The sequence below is a fragment of the Cheilinus undulatus genome, linkage group 17 (genome assembly GCF_018320785.1).
Source record: "Cheilinus undulatus linkage group 17, ASM1832078v1, whole genome shotgun sequence".
Classification (NCBI taxonomy): domain Eukaryota; kingdom Metazoa; phylum Chordata; class Actinopteri; order Labriformes; family Labridae; genus Cheilinus; species Cheilinus undulatus.
The window spans coordinates 2,218,050-2,232,834 of record NC_054881.1 but is presented as its reverse complement, the minus strand read 5'-3'; the positions used below and the strand labels follow the sequence as shown (position 1 = coordinate 2,232,834).

General features: G+C 41.5%; 1 long non-coding RNA gene across 1 annotated transcript; it reads left to right on the top strand.

Annotated features, from left to right (window-relative positions):
• The first annotated feature begins 1,302 nt into the window (after window positions 1-1,302).
• Window positions 1,303-2,156, top strand: LOC121525651. The gene is made up of 2 exons (XR_005993241.1): window positions 1,303-1,405; window positions 1,841-2,156. It is a non-coding gene; the product is annotated as an uncharacterized LOC121525651 (long non-coding RNA).
• Window positions 2,157-14,785: the final 12,629 nt, after the last annotated feature.

Genomic DNA, 14,785 nt, shown 5'->3' with positions numbered 1-14,785 from the left:
ATGCAGTCAGGTCACATCAAACTCCACGACAGGTTCATTTTTAAAAACATTAGAATATCATGAAGAAGTTCCCTTTTTTCTAAGTTAATCCCAGAACTGAAACTTCCATATATTCTAGATTTATCTCATACACAATAAAATATTCCATGACTCTTTTTTATATTTTAATCTTTATGATGACACTATCACTAAATATTATAATATCAAAAAATATCAGTCCAGATGAGTGCTGTTTGAATATGAATAATTATGATAAACATTATTAGTGTAAATAAATGACATTAATGATTAAGGAGTCTACAAACTCCCACGTAGAAACTCAGCAGCCAGACTATAATTAAACAGCAGCAACACTAGTGTTTGTGTGGGTGAAGAACTGTACTGGACATAAATGGACACAGCAAAGTAAACAACATGCGGCCCAGAACCAACCCCCAACTGGCCCAGTCTGTGGTCATGCCAGAGATGCAGAGGGCAACCTGTTTCGCAAATTTTCATAAATTCCCACAGCGTTTCAGGCTGTGAATGCAACACTCTGGGTAGCCTAGCAACAGTCTACCCACAATGCACTGTGTTGTTTTGAAGCATGGCTAGCGATACTGACAGAAGTAGCCCCAAGATACGGAGTATAAAACGTACTTTTCAACTGTGCAAATTCAGTTTTTATGCACTTTTAGATGCACCTGGGTCAGATGTGACCAACATTATTATTTACAGAATTTCAATTTATTTTTTCATTCTATTTATTTTATTTTTATTCAAGTGAAAAAAAAAAACATTTCTACTACCTCAGGTTATGTTCAAAAACAGCTCTGTTGTTGTGTTTTTAAGGACACTTTGATGTGCTTTTGTCATGTTGCCAAAGTTAAAAATGAGACTATGAATAAAAAGTGCATATTTGTCATCAAATTGATCCGTATTGGTTCCAAATTTGACATAAGCAGCTGCTTACTAGGTGGCGAACATGTCTGGCCCAGCTACGTTTCTTGATTTTAAATTTGGCCCAGTTGAATTTGTAATTGGATAGCCCTGGTTTAAAGCAGCATTACCCAGTGTCACCCAGTGAATGAATTTAAATGTATACAGATTGTGCCATCCTGCCTGCCTGCAGGAGTGACCTTGTGCCGCCATAACAAACTGGTTATTTTATTTTTTCCCCAAATTAATTTACTAATTTCCTTAAACTGTTTATTTTGTTTACAAACCGTTCATACCACACCCCAAATCCGTAACTCATTATCCAATTCGAGCTCGTCCTATAACACATAAATATCCGGTGCAAAGGTCACTTCCTCTTTGGCAATCTCCTCACCTGGCGGTCACGCAGGCAGCACGGCTGGTTGGCAGCAGAAATTATGCACTACCTTCACTAAACGGTCGATTCTAACATTATAGAGACTCAGCGGTGAGTGTTGTTTCTTTAGTTATTCTCATAATGTCCGAAGTTGATTTAAAACCCCCGCTAGTGCCTTTGTTCCTCCGCGGGACTTGCGGAGATTTATATGCCAAACCTCATTAAGAAAACAGCTAATTTAAGCTGCCTGCGCCGTTTTGTCTTTGACTTATTTGTATGTATATTTGTTAAAATTATGTGATGTTAAAGTAAATCGGCTTTGCCGAAATGTTGGGTACATTCCATTGAAAATGAGAACTTTATTTTTTTAAGTGAAATGCTTAATGAGATTGATTAATTTTTATATTAGATAAATTGTGTTCTCTCGTAATGAGAACTGGATGTGAAGCGCGGACTTTGTGATGAAAGTTTGAATTAATGAAGAGTTGTACAACAAATGTTTGATAAAGAATAGTAATTGTTTGTATTTTACTGACCCCTTTTTAGGTCAGGTTTTTTTGTTACCCTTTCTTTTACCTGGATTTGATCCGTCGAAAGACTGGCGAGCTACCCAAGGAACTCTGAACCCCCCACACCTGCCCCCCTTTCCCAAAGAAGACTACCATGGTTAGGGTAGGAACAAGGACTCTGGGACATAATGAACTGAACCGATTTAAGGTCGATTTAAAGAAAGAGCAGAACTTTAATTTTTGTATTTTTTTTTAAAGGCCTCTCTTCGTTATTATTGATTGATTGTTTGAAGTTGTTTGTGTTTATTATTTGGAAAAAAATATTATTTATCAATACACTTGCTTAAACTTAACTTCTGTCTTTGTTGTATTATTCACACACCCTGGGCTTCCTTTGAAATGAACCTGTTTTCTGAATTACCTAATTTTCCACTATTTATTATTTCAATTTTTTCCAATTAATATAAATTTCTTTTTATGTAAGTTAACATATTCAAAATGTTACACCAACCCTGCTCAACCACAGAGCCAAACTGTTGAAAAATGCGTTTGCAAGAGCCACAATCTAAGTGGTAAAAAGAGGCAAAAATGGGTTAAAGTGACAATAAAGAGAAGTTAAAGCAGGCAAAAAGCAAGAACAAGGAGAAAAAAGGGGCAAAATTGGCATTAAATGCCAAAAATGAGGGAGAAAAAGTGGCAAAATTTGGGTGAGAAGTGACCAAAAATGAGCTACAGGTGGCAAAAATGGTCAAAAAGTGGTAAACTGACAAAAAGTAAGTGTAGAGTGACTAAAATAGGCAAAAGGCAGCAAAGAGCGGCAAAAATTTGGGAAAAAATTGGCATTTAATGGCAAAAGGCAGGCAAAAATGGGTTAAAGTGGTAAGAAAGATACATTCAAGGGGGCAAAATGGTCAAAAAGCAGCAACAAAGGGAGAAAAAGGGCAAAATCAGCATAAAATGCCAAGACTGAGGGAGAAAAGTGGCAACATTTGGGTTAAGAGTGAAAAAAAATTGAGAAGAGTTACAAAAAAGGGCAGAAAGTGGCAAAATTTGGGTGAAAAGTGACTAAAATTGAGCTAGCGGTTGCACAAATGGTCAAAAAGTGGTAAAAACATTAAAAAAAAGTGGGAAGTGGGCAAAGGCAACAAAGAGTGGCAAACATTTGGGAAAAAAAAGTGGCGTTTAATAGCAAAAGGCATATAAATGGGTGAAAAGTGGCCAAAATGTGGAGAAAAAGTGGCAACAAAGGGCAGAAAGTGGCAAAATTTGGGTGAGAAGTAACAAAAAATGAGCTCCAGGTGGCAAAAATGGTCAAAATTTTTGAAAAAAATATGACAAAAAATAAGTGGGAAATGGGCAAAAAGCAGCAAAAACTTGGGGAAAAATTGGCATTTACTGTTAAAAGGCAGGGTAAATGGGTGAAAAGTGGAAAAATGGGGGAGAAAAAGTGGCAAAAAAGGCAGAAAGTGGCAAAATTTGGGTGAGAAGTGACAAAATGAGCTACAGGTGGCAAAAAAAGTGGTTAATATGTGACAAAAAATAAGTGTAAAGTAACTAAAGTAGGCAACAGGCAGCAAAGAGGGCAAAAATTTGGGAACAAATTGGCATTTAATGGCAAAAGGCAGGTTAAATGGTTTAAAGTGGCGATAAAGATATGTTAAAGGGGCAAAATGGTCAAAAAGCAGCAAAAAAGGACAAAAAGGGGCAAAATCGGCATAAAATGCCAAAAATGAGGGAGAAAGTAGCAAAATTTGGGTTAAAAGTGACCAAAATTGAGCTACAGGTTGCACAAATGGTCAAAAAGTGGTAAAAACATTTAAAAAAATAAGTGGGAAGTGGGCAAAGGCAACAAAGAGTGGCAAACATTTGGAAAAAAAAGTGGCGTTTAATGGCAAAAGGCATATAAATGGGTGAAAAGTTGCCAAAATGTGGAGAAAAAGTGGCAACAAAGGGCAGAAAGTGGCAAAATTTGGGTGAGAAGTGACAAAAAAACGAGCTTCAGGTGGTAGAAATGGTCAAACAAGTGGTAGAAATGACAAAAAATAACTGGGAAATGGGCAAAGAGCAGCTAAGAATGGCAAAAACTTGGGAAAAATTGTCATTTAATGTCAGGTTACATGGGTGAAAAGTGGCAAAAAGAAGTGACAGAAGTTGGCTTAAAGCAGTAAAAATGGTTTAAAAATGGCAAAGGAAAAAATTGCAAATGAGAGCAATGGGAATAAACAGACAAATGTAAAAGCTGACCATTAAAGCCAGCTGTAGAAGCGTGAGAAACAAACTGGTGAATGTGAGTTGGAAAGGATAACTTCTGAGGTCAGAGTTTCTCCTTATTTGAGGTTTTCTGGGGAATAATGTTTCAAATTAAGAGCCACAAATCACCACAAAAGAGCATCTCTGCCATTTTCCACATCGTCCATGAGTACCAACCAACCCAAGCGTCATATTTGTATACCCTCAGCAGCATTTCCCAGCACAGCCGTGCTTTTCTATAAGATAATAAATTATATTAACAGAAGCTGTTTTATTCTCCTCTCTGAGGCTTTTATAATCCAAAGTAAAACACTCTGAGCTGGAGTGATTACACTGAGGCATCATGGGAGCTCCGGAGGAGACAAATTAAACTTTATGCTTTTTCTCTGGGAACCGGCCTCATTAACGGAAAATATGTTCACAGAGACGATTCATCAGACGACTGACCAATTAGCTAACACAGGAAGGGAGGAATTTTCAAAGTAAAACTCCTTTATTGACTGTCCTTCAATGGCAACTTTTGAAAAAAATGGTTGGAATTGGAAAAGGGCCCCAACATCCCCAGCTTCACCAACATTCCATCGTCTGCCTTTGATGATGATGTCACCAAAGCATATAAAACACTCCACCCATACTTCTGAGGTTCTTTAGATGTTGTTCTGGGTTCTTCTGGGACCTCCTGGATGACTCTTCCATCCACTCTGGGACTCATCTTGGTCGGCCGACCACTCCTGGGAGGATTCAGCACAGTTTTCCCCATTTGTGGATAATGGCTCTGAATGCACTTGGCTGGAGCCCTAAAGCCTTAGAAATGGATGGCCACTCCTCAGGGAAGTTCAGCACCCTTTCTGACTGTCAGGTTCACTATCGTTCACAGTTTTCCCCATTTGTGGGTAATGGTTCTCAGGCTCCCGAAGCCTTTGAACTGTCTCTGTATTCCTTTCCAAACTGGACATTTAAGTGTGAAAAATGTGCAGAAAAATAAAGAAACCAGTGGTTAATCTTCAGGGATAAATGAAGGGTTGTGTTCAGTAATGTCTGACAAAGGAAGTCAATTATGAAACCAAACATCAGAATCATTCATAAAGAACTTTTTAGTCTTTGTGGAATTTAAATGTGATGTTTGGGACAAAAAGATTATTAAAGACTCAGAGTTTGGTTCATTCTTGTGCTGACACAGCGTCTCTTTCAGAGGAAGCAGGAAATAAAACTGCTGAAGTTATTGGCTGAAGTTCATCAGTGAGAACATCAACGATCCTTTAAAGTGGGAGAAATTCAAACCACGTCTGTGGTTTCATTCCACACGACTCCAAGGCCGTCAAGTAACAAAATGAAAGCTTTTTCATTCTTTGTATGAAAACTAAAAGTTTTTAAACTTGTCAGCATGAAAGAAAACTGAGCTGTGGTCCTCAAGCTCTGGACCAGGGACCAGGAAAGGTCCTGTTTTTACTGTGATCTCAAAGACTCACATAACAACAGAAGTTTAGTCATGATATTACTCAGTTTAGCAGCTCGCTCTCATATCAGAGCAGACTGATCATCCTCCTGTTTACTGGACCAGAGTCCACATGGATCATGCCTGTGACCACTTCTCCAGGTAGACTTGGGCTCAGAGTATCAGGTAGGAGGAGCAGTGGGACACGACTGCAGACTACAGGTTTCTAAAAGTTATCCTAGAAGGACAACCACTAAACTGCAAAAGGAAAAGGAGGCAACAAAAAAGCACAAGAAAACCAGCCCAAAACCAAAACACTCCTGTTGCTTCATCTCTAGATGATCAGAAAGAACAGAGCAGTGAGTTAAACGCACCAGTATTTTCCCGGTCTTAGACCAGTGAAAAGGCCAGTCCTCCTGCCTCTCTGGCCGTCTGGCTCCAGTCCTGCTCCGGCGAGTCCCTGTGTGAGGACACGGGGGATTATCCACGTTATTGTTGAAGGTGACTGCAGGTGTGAACGCGATGACACAGCAGAAGCATTGTGCAGAAGGTCACACGTCAGGGGAGGAGCAGACGTCTCGTTTTGCCCTTTAAAACCACTGAAACACAATCCAGCACAGCCTGCAGACCCTGAATACAGAGCTGGACCTCTATGAAAATGAGGAGCCACAGTAAACCCGGCTCGGTCTGCTTTTAAATATTTAAGTGTGTGTTTACACTCTTTAACACACACTGCAGTCCACACACACCTAACACTGGCTCCGTGTGTAAAGTTTCTTCTTCCTGCAGGGCGCTGACGACTGAAATCCTGATTCTAACTTTTCCAAAGACATAAAGCGTGACAGCAGCAGATCCAGCCTTTATTCTCTCTGACTTCCTTCCTCTCTTCTCTGGCTGCATCTGCTCATCCAAAGGCAGAGGATTAATAAAGTTATGTGCATTAAATTAAAGCCATTCTCCAAGAGTCTGATGGAACAGGGAGAAGCTAAACTAACTCCTTACTGACATGGAGCAGCGTGATTTCCTCATTCTGCTTTTCTTTAATATCTGAGCCTTGATGGATCAGGTCAGCTGGTTCAGAAGGTTCTAGAGGTACAGCTGAGCTCCAAGAGAAGAAGCTCTCAGTGTCTCTGACGACACCTGGACCAATCAGGGCCAAGCAGCACACACCTGACGCTGCACCTGGCTGATTCCCTCACCAGCTTCAAAGAGTGGAGGAAAGGACTGACTCCACTGGTTTCTCTCGGTTTAAATCACATTTTAAGGTTTAAAGGCTGACCACACACCAGATAACAAACTATGAGGTGAAGAACAGCACGACCCTCTCACATCTAAAGTCAATCTGTCAGCAGGTCGCTCAGTTTTTAGTCTCAGACTGAGATTCTGCAAAGACTGGAGTATATAAACTCAAAACAAAAACAAAGGAATTTGTGTTTGGTACATTATTTCTTTGTTGTAACAATGCTTCTTGGTAGTATATCTTATACCGTTGGAAAGCCTGTTTATTTCCCTTTTAAATGATGCCACATTTGTAAGGAACATGCATTTGTGGGATGAGCAGCAGAGCTGAGTATGTGGGTTGCGCCCACGAAAAATGTGCCAAATCTTCTCTGCCAATGCCAAACAGCTGATTCTGCCATTGACTCTTGTTTGGTGTTTGGTGGATTGGATGATTGAAGTTTGAAGAAACAAGACATACTGACAATTTAACAATTTATTCATTTAACAAACAGGTGCCTCAGTAGAAGAACCAATCACAGCCACAATAGCCTGGCTCCTCCTCCTCATGCTTGTCACCAGCCTGGCTCCTCCTCCTCATGCTGGTCACCAGCCTGGCTCCTCCTCCTCATGCTGGTCACCAGCCTGGCTCCTCCTCCTCATGCTGGTCACCAGCCTGGCTCCTCCTCCTCATGCTGGTCACCAGCCTGGCTCCTCCTCCTCATGCTGGTCACCAGCCTGGCTCCTCCTCCTCATGCTGGTCACCAGCCTGGCTCCTCCTCCTCATGCTGGTCACCAGCCTGGCTCCTCCTCCTCATGCTGGTCACCAGCCTGGCTCCTCCTCCTCATGCTGGTCACCAGCCTGGTCACACACTGCTGTGGAATGGCATCCCATTCTTCAACCAGCATTTGTCGCCAGTCAGCCAACGTGGTTGTGTTGGTCACTCTGGCACCAACAGCACACCCAAGCTGATCCCACAAGTGTTCAATGGGGTTAAAGGTCAGGACTGCTGGCAGGCCATTCCATCCTCTCCACTCCCAGATTCTGGAGTTAGTCTCTGATAAACCCCGCTCTGTGGGGACGAATGTTGTCATCTTGGAGGATAGAGTTCTTGCTGACAGGGTGAGATAACAGTATTCTTGGGGTGTTGTCATCTTGGGACGCCCACCTCATGGCCTGTCTCTGACATTCCCTGTTATATGGAACTTGGCCTTCAGTCTGGAGATGGTACTAGGGTTCACTCCAAACAATGCCGCAACTTGGTTTCGTGGAACACCAGCTTGAAGTTGCCCAACCGACGGGCCCTATCCAGATCAGTCAAACCTGGCATGCTGTTTAGCATTGGCAGAGAAGATTTGACACGTTTTTCATGGGCGCAACCCACATACTCAGCTCTGCTGCTCATCCCACAAATAAAAGATCCTTACAAATGTGGCATCATTTAAAAGGGTAATAAACAGGCTTTCCAACAGGATAAGATTTATTACCAAGAAGCACTGTTACAACAAAGAAATAATCTACCAAACACAAATTTCCTTACTTTTGCCAAAATGTTGTTGTTGTGAATTTCCACCAGATGCATTATGGGAAATAAATTCAAAATGAATTTTATTCTAGTCTTTGCAGGATCTTAGTCTGACCCCTTATTTTCACGTGCGTATGGCTACAGAGGTCAGTCGATCAGAAGTCCGTTCACTCTGATGGGAATCTCCTGGATGTCAGACCTTCCTGTGAAACTCCTCCCCTCTGTTATATCATCATCCTGAATGTGCCACAAGTACTTTAAAAAACATGGCACTTCTGCTGTAGATTTCAGACAGACCATATGGCAGCATGCTAGCTGACCAGGATGCTAACTAGCTAACAGGCTAAGACGGCTCATATTTATCAGCTTAATATGAAATGCAGTCGGATTAATAACTTTGATATGAAATGTAGGATTTATCAGTCAGACCAAAGTACTGTAGGATCTTTTAGATATTAGATATTAATGGTTTTCAATCTTTTTTTACCTGAGGCACTCCAAATCATATCGATCCAGCCTCTTACATGTTAGTTAATCAAGTGTATAGCTTTAGTTCAGGCAGGCCATGGAGTCAAACGGTGAAATCAGCTGATCTCTCACAAGCCCTCATCAGCAGACGGCCAGCTGATTTATTCTAAGCATGCTATTGGCTAATTGCGGTCATGCTGCCATGTTTAAACTGCTCTTGCCTGGCTACGCTCTGCTGTTCCCTCTGCAAACCACTTTTTACAGCCCTCCTCCACCCCAGCTCCTCCTTTATCCTGCCTCTGACTTTATCAGTATCAATGAAAAAAACGACATTTATAACCACACATCATGTCTGCTTCTTGACGTGGTCCTGACTGAACTTTAGCTATTGTATAGTTGTAGTTATTACTTATGGTTGTACATATTCCCTGGGCACACCAGTGAGCCTTGCCACACCGTTTCAGAATCACTGATTTAACATATAAACAAACATTGGGATGGATAAGTTAGCTTAGCTTAGCTTAGCTTAGCTTAGCTTAGCTTGTTCGGCCGTTCATATGTCCATATAAAAATCAAAAACTTGCTGCTTTCCTGATTGGTCTGCAGTTATTTCTTCATATGTCTTATCAGTCCTGTTTCATCTCTGTAAATCCAGTGAACACAGATTGCAAAGTTAACTGTTTTAATGTGCTTCGACTCACCACTGGCTCTCATTGGTTGTGGATCATGATCGCCTCAATGAAAACACAATGTACCAGACTGGAGGCTAACCACAATATCACACGTTTGATATAGTCGTAACGCCAAGACTGCAGGAAGACCGCCTTAAACCGGCTCAGACTGAATGTGTCTCTACTTTCTAGACACAAAGGTAGCTCAAGTAGCTTTATTTCCATTTTGATTGGTTGGCACGGCTGAGAGCAGCACTGAACTTTGGCCTTTTGTTAGCTACCGTCTATGCAGGAGTTCTTCACTCTGACCTCACCTGTAGACAACCTGCTGTCTTCTTCTCCTGCCAGCGAACAAGTCCACGGTTCCCAACTACATCTAGGTGCTCTACACCAAACATTACAGTTTTCTGTTTTCCACTTCTGTCTCTCTAATGAGATAAAAATAAAGAAACGGCTCTGGGAACGCTCCTCTCTGCTCCAAACTCTGCTTTAATGCCCCCTCTCTAACCTCCTGTGTCGTCTGCTGTATTGTGGTTTTACAGACACAATCGTTGTGTATTTGTGTCCTCTGACGCTCATTAGATCCTTCCAGAAACTCTTATAGGCAGAGGACCTCTCCACTTTAGCGGGATTGTTTAGCGTTTAGCTCTGAGTGTGTGAGAGAGACTGACCCACGCTGAGCTCTTCTGGCTGATTGATCACTGAGACAATAACCCTGTGTCTGTGTGACTGCTGACGATAATAACAGCCTTTTATTTCCTCTCCTTCTCTTCCTAAACTTTTCATAATCTCTCCTCGTCCTCCTCCTCTCCACTTATTCCTGACAGTCGGACAGGTCTGTAAGATGCTGCCGCGTTTCTCACAATGATACCCATTTAGAGCGAGGAGTGCTCATAATGACCTCAGATTGTCTGTAATGGCTCATAATAGGCTCTTCTCTCCCGCTGCTGCAGGCGCTTCCAATCGCCACTGTATTCTGTTTCTAAAGGTGGAGAATAGCTCTGTGTGCATGCTTTATGGTACACGCACATTTCTGACGGATAAAACTCTGCAATCCTGCACGGAGAGACGTCAGACTTAGATCAATTACAGATGTAAATCCAATAGATCCACTCATACACAGGAATGTCAGAATGAAGGAACTGTGTTTTGTTTTAGTTTGAAAAAGTTCCACGTTCAGGAGACGTTTTCTTTCTACCATGGGGTCTACTCTCAGTTGGAGGCATTTGGAAGAGCTCACAGGGAGGGGTCCTGATCAGATACCCGAACCACCTCAACTGGCTCCACTGAGGAGGAGGGTTAGCTCTACTTCGACCTCTTACGCCTCATTCTTTGGGTCGTCACCCAGAGCTGGTGACCATGGGTGAGGTTTGGACTGAAGATTAACCGGGACATGGAGAGCTTTGCCTCCTCACCCTGACGGTCTGGTTCAATGTCTGCAATACTGCCGACGCTGCCCCAGTCAACCTCACGGTGCATTCTACTTAACTCGTGAACAAGACCCCGAGATACTTGAACTCCTTCACCTGAGGCAAAGACTCAATCCCCAACCAGAGGGAGCGATCCACCGTATTCCAGCAGAACACCATGACCCCCGCCGGACCACTTTGCACTCAGTGCCTGCTGATATTTGCCATGTTTTTGCTGCTTTTTGACCATTTTTACAACATTTTTTCCATGTTAGTCACTTTTACACTCATTTTTTGCCGTGTTTTTGCTGCTTTTTGACCATTTTAGTCACTTTTGCACTCATTTTTGCCATGTTTTTGCTGCTTTTTGACCATTTTTACAACATTTTTTCCATGTTAGTCACTTTTACACTCATTTTTTTCTATGTTTGTCACTGTGTTTTTTGGCAATTTTTTGCCCATCTGTTACTCATTAAAAAAAAAAACTGGTAACTTCTAACCCATTTTTGCCATTTACTGCCCCTTTCTGCATCTTTTTCTCCCTGTTTTTCCATATTTCACCCGCTTCTTGCTGTTTTATGCCTGCTTTGCCCCTTCCCCCCCTTGTCGCCACTTTTTTGCTGCTGTTCGACCATTATCTGCCACCTTGTACTTATTTTTATAGCCACTTTAATCAGGCAAAGGCAAAGGCAGTTTGGCTCTTTGGTGGAGCAGGGCAGAGTAACACTGGTCTAAGCCTTCTCCAGATCCACAGTTATGTAGACTAGATGAGCCTGCTCCCCCAAGAAGTTCTGCAAGAGAAAAAGAGCTGGTCCCAGAGCCAGGACTAAATCCACACTGCACTTTCACAAAGTTCCTCCTGGATGTTTGTCCACCCTGCTGATCCATCTCGGTGTAGAATTATTAGAAAGAAAGATATCTCCTCTTGGTGTGGTTCTTTTGGTTCTTAATGAGGCTAACGATGAGCCACCTTTACCCAGGAGAGCAGGATTAGTGTCTGCTACAACAGCGGGCACATCCAGGAGAGAGGAGAGAGTCCTCGTTGCTGTCCTTATCCTCCAGGGATATATTGCACACATTACAGTAACAGTTTGGCTAACTAGCTAATGCTATCTTATGATCCCTTCCTTCCAACTTTTCCTACATGTCATATGAACATAAATACACGCTAAATGAAAGGCCCACGTATGTTTGAGGCTTTTCTCCCCGGTCAGTGAATTTTGAGTCCTAACAAAGGCCCTGATAATCTGTGCGCTGTTTATCTGCTGCTACAATAACACAGTAATTACCTCATTCTGCACATGTCAGCAGAGGGAGTTCATCTTTTGGGCGGCTCGGCTCATTAGCAGTCAGTCGGTGCTCCGCTGTTACAAAATGTCCCGTCTATTACTGCAGCCCTGCCTCGCACACGTACAGTAACAGTCAATCATTTCAACCTGCACAACTGAAATATGATTGCATCCTGTGAGAGACGAGATTCAGATGAACTCCTGCAGGGCCGCTCGATAAATACCCAAAAACAATTTCATACCTGCGGAGGATAGTTTCCAGGAAAATCCATAGTGAGGAAACAGTTGTTTTCCACGGGATTGTTTCCCATCTGCTCCTGCTGAGGTGTGTGTGCTGGGGAAATATCATCACTTTGCTCCCATTAATATCACAGTTTCTCCCTTAAATGTAGGATTAAATCTAAGCTCATTTCTCCTGCTCGTATTTAAAATAGAGGACAGAGCCTGTAGCTACAGAGGTTAATGAATTTATGATGAACTGCTCATTAGCAGTAGATTTAACAAACATAATTCACTTTTTCAGAAAGAAAAGGATCGAGATTTTTCCAAACTGTGCTTTGGTTTACATTTGTATAAAGAAAATAAAGGTATTTCTATTGAATTTACTACTTCTGCCGGACATTTTCAAGATGAACCAAGGCTGCAGGGCCCATGGGCCATGGTGCATGGGTCGGTGTGAGATTAACTGGTGTAAGCAACCCGTGCTGTGTGCTGCAGCAGAGACGCTTCTGCTTTCTTACAGTAGGTGGCGCCATTAGCACAAACATGTAATACACATTTAAATATGTAGAGGGGCAGACTCTAGTCATGCATGTGAGATTTGGTGCAAATCAGAAGTTTCATATAAGAGTTACAGCAACTTCCTGTGAAATGGGGAGAAGAAATGGCTCAATTGTGTCACTTCCTGTTGCCAGTAGGGGTGCTATAACACAATGATGAAATTAACCTTTAAATATGTAGAGAGGCAGACCCTTATCATGTATTTTGTCATTTCCTGTTGCCAGTAGGGGTGCTATATGAAAACGATGAAATTAACCTTTGAATATGTAGAGGGGCAGACCCTGATTAAATGTGAAATTTGAATGTAATCAGATGTTTGTTGTGAAAGTTGCATACACTTCCTGTCAAACTGGCGAGATATTGAAATGCTCGCCATCAACAGTGAGACATACTTCAATGAAACATACCAATTATTGAGGCTGTCCTCATCATCATATTCATTTATTTAATTCATACACCAAGTAAACAACAGAAATTGAACAAAACAACTAAGGAATGATAGGCGCATGAAAAGGACATCCCAGGTAAGCTTCCCAAAGCTTTTAAGAGGGTGCCCTTACATGAAACAGCACCAAATACGCACAATGCATAACCTACCTTTGAAGATGTCAAAGCTTTTAAAAGTTCCAACTTTGCCTCATTTAGTTAGTCAGTCTAGGTCTTAAAACACATTATTGGATGAAATCACACGTCCATGGTGTTTTCATCAGAAATGACACCATTAATGATGCAATATTATATACATGTATTCAAGATGAGTTTAAAATAGTTAAGGAGGAGGTGAAGAGGGTTTATTTTTTTAATTTGATTTAAAAAAATATCAGGATTCATTTCAGGTATCGGTGCAGAAGTATCAGAATCAGATCAGAGCTGAACAAAGAGGATGGGCCCGATTGTGCACAAATGACCTCGGCTGGTGACGTGCAACCTGCAGAATTTTTATTCAGTTTGTGCTTTAGTCAGCGAGAGCATTTGTCAGAAGTTGGAGTACCCAAACATTAGGTAGAATAAAACATTTAATGCAAAATTAACTGTAGGAACCACAGAAGGAGATGAATCCTGTGAAGGACATTATTTCCACACACTGTTGCATTTTTTTCTACTTTTAACAATTTTCACCTTTTCCAATCAATTTTATTTTACACTTTTTGACCACTACTTAAGCACTTTTCTGCCCATTTCTACCCTTTTTAACACGGTTTTGTCACTTTTTGACCACTGTTTAACCACTTTTCCACCATTTTTAGCATTATTAACCCATTTTTGCCACTTTTTTACCCACTTTTTTTTTTTTTTTGGCCATTTTTAGCATTAACCAATTTTTACTTCTTATTAACCACTTTTTTAAAAAACACTTTTCCACGATTTTTAGCAGGACTTAACCCATTTTTGCCACTTTCTAACTGCTTTTCACCATTATTCCACTCTTGTTTCACATTTCTTAACACATTTCTGGCACTTTTCACTGGTTTTTCACAATTCTCTACCCTGTTGTTTACACTTCCAGCTAATCTTTTCACAAAGACTTTGTTCGCAGTAGGGATGTACGATGTTTTCAATATGACCTGAACATTTCTGCTGACCATCAGACCAACATCACTTTTTTTTTGTTCACCTTTCTTTTGCACATTTAACAGTATGAACCACAGAAGGAGATGAATCGTGTGACGGGCATTAAAGCAGTGAGATCTGGTGACTTAAGCTGATTAAACTTGAAAACTTTACCGTTGCAAAGCCTTTCAAAGAGGCTTTTTAGTCCTGGGAGAATATTTCAGCGGTATATCTGCATATCTCTCTACCTTCTTTCTCATGAACCGCTGAACCTTGTAAAGAAGGAAGGACGAGCTGCTGAGATCACTAACACATCTTTAAATCATCTCCATCGTCTGCATTACAGAAGAAAAGAGTCCACTCCCTCCTCCTCGCCGTCGGCTGC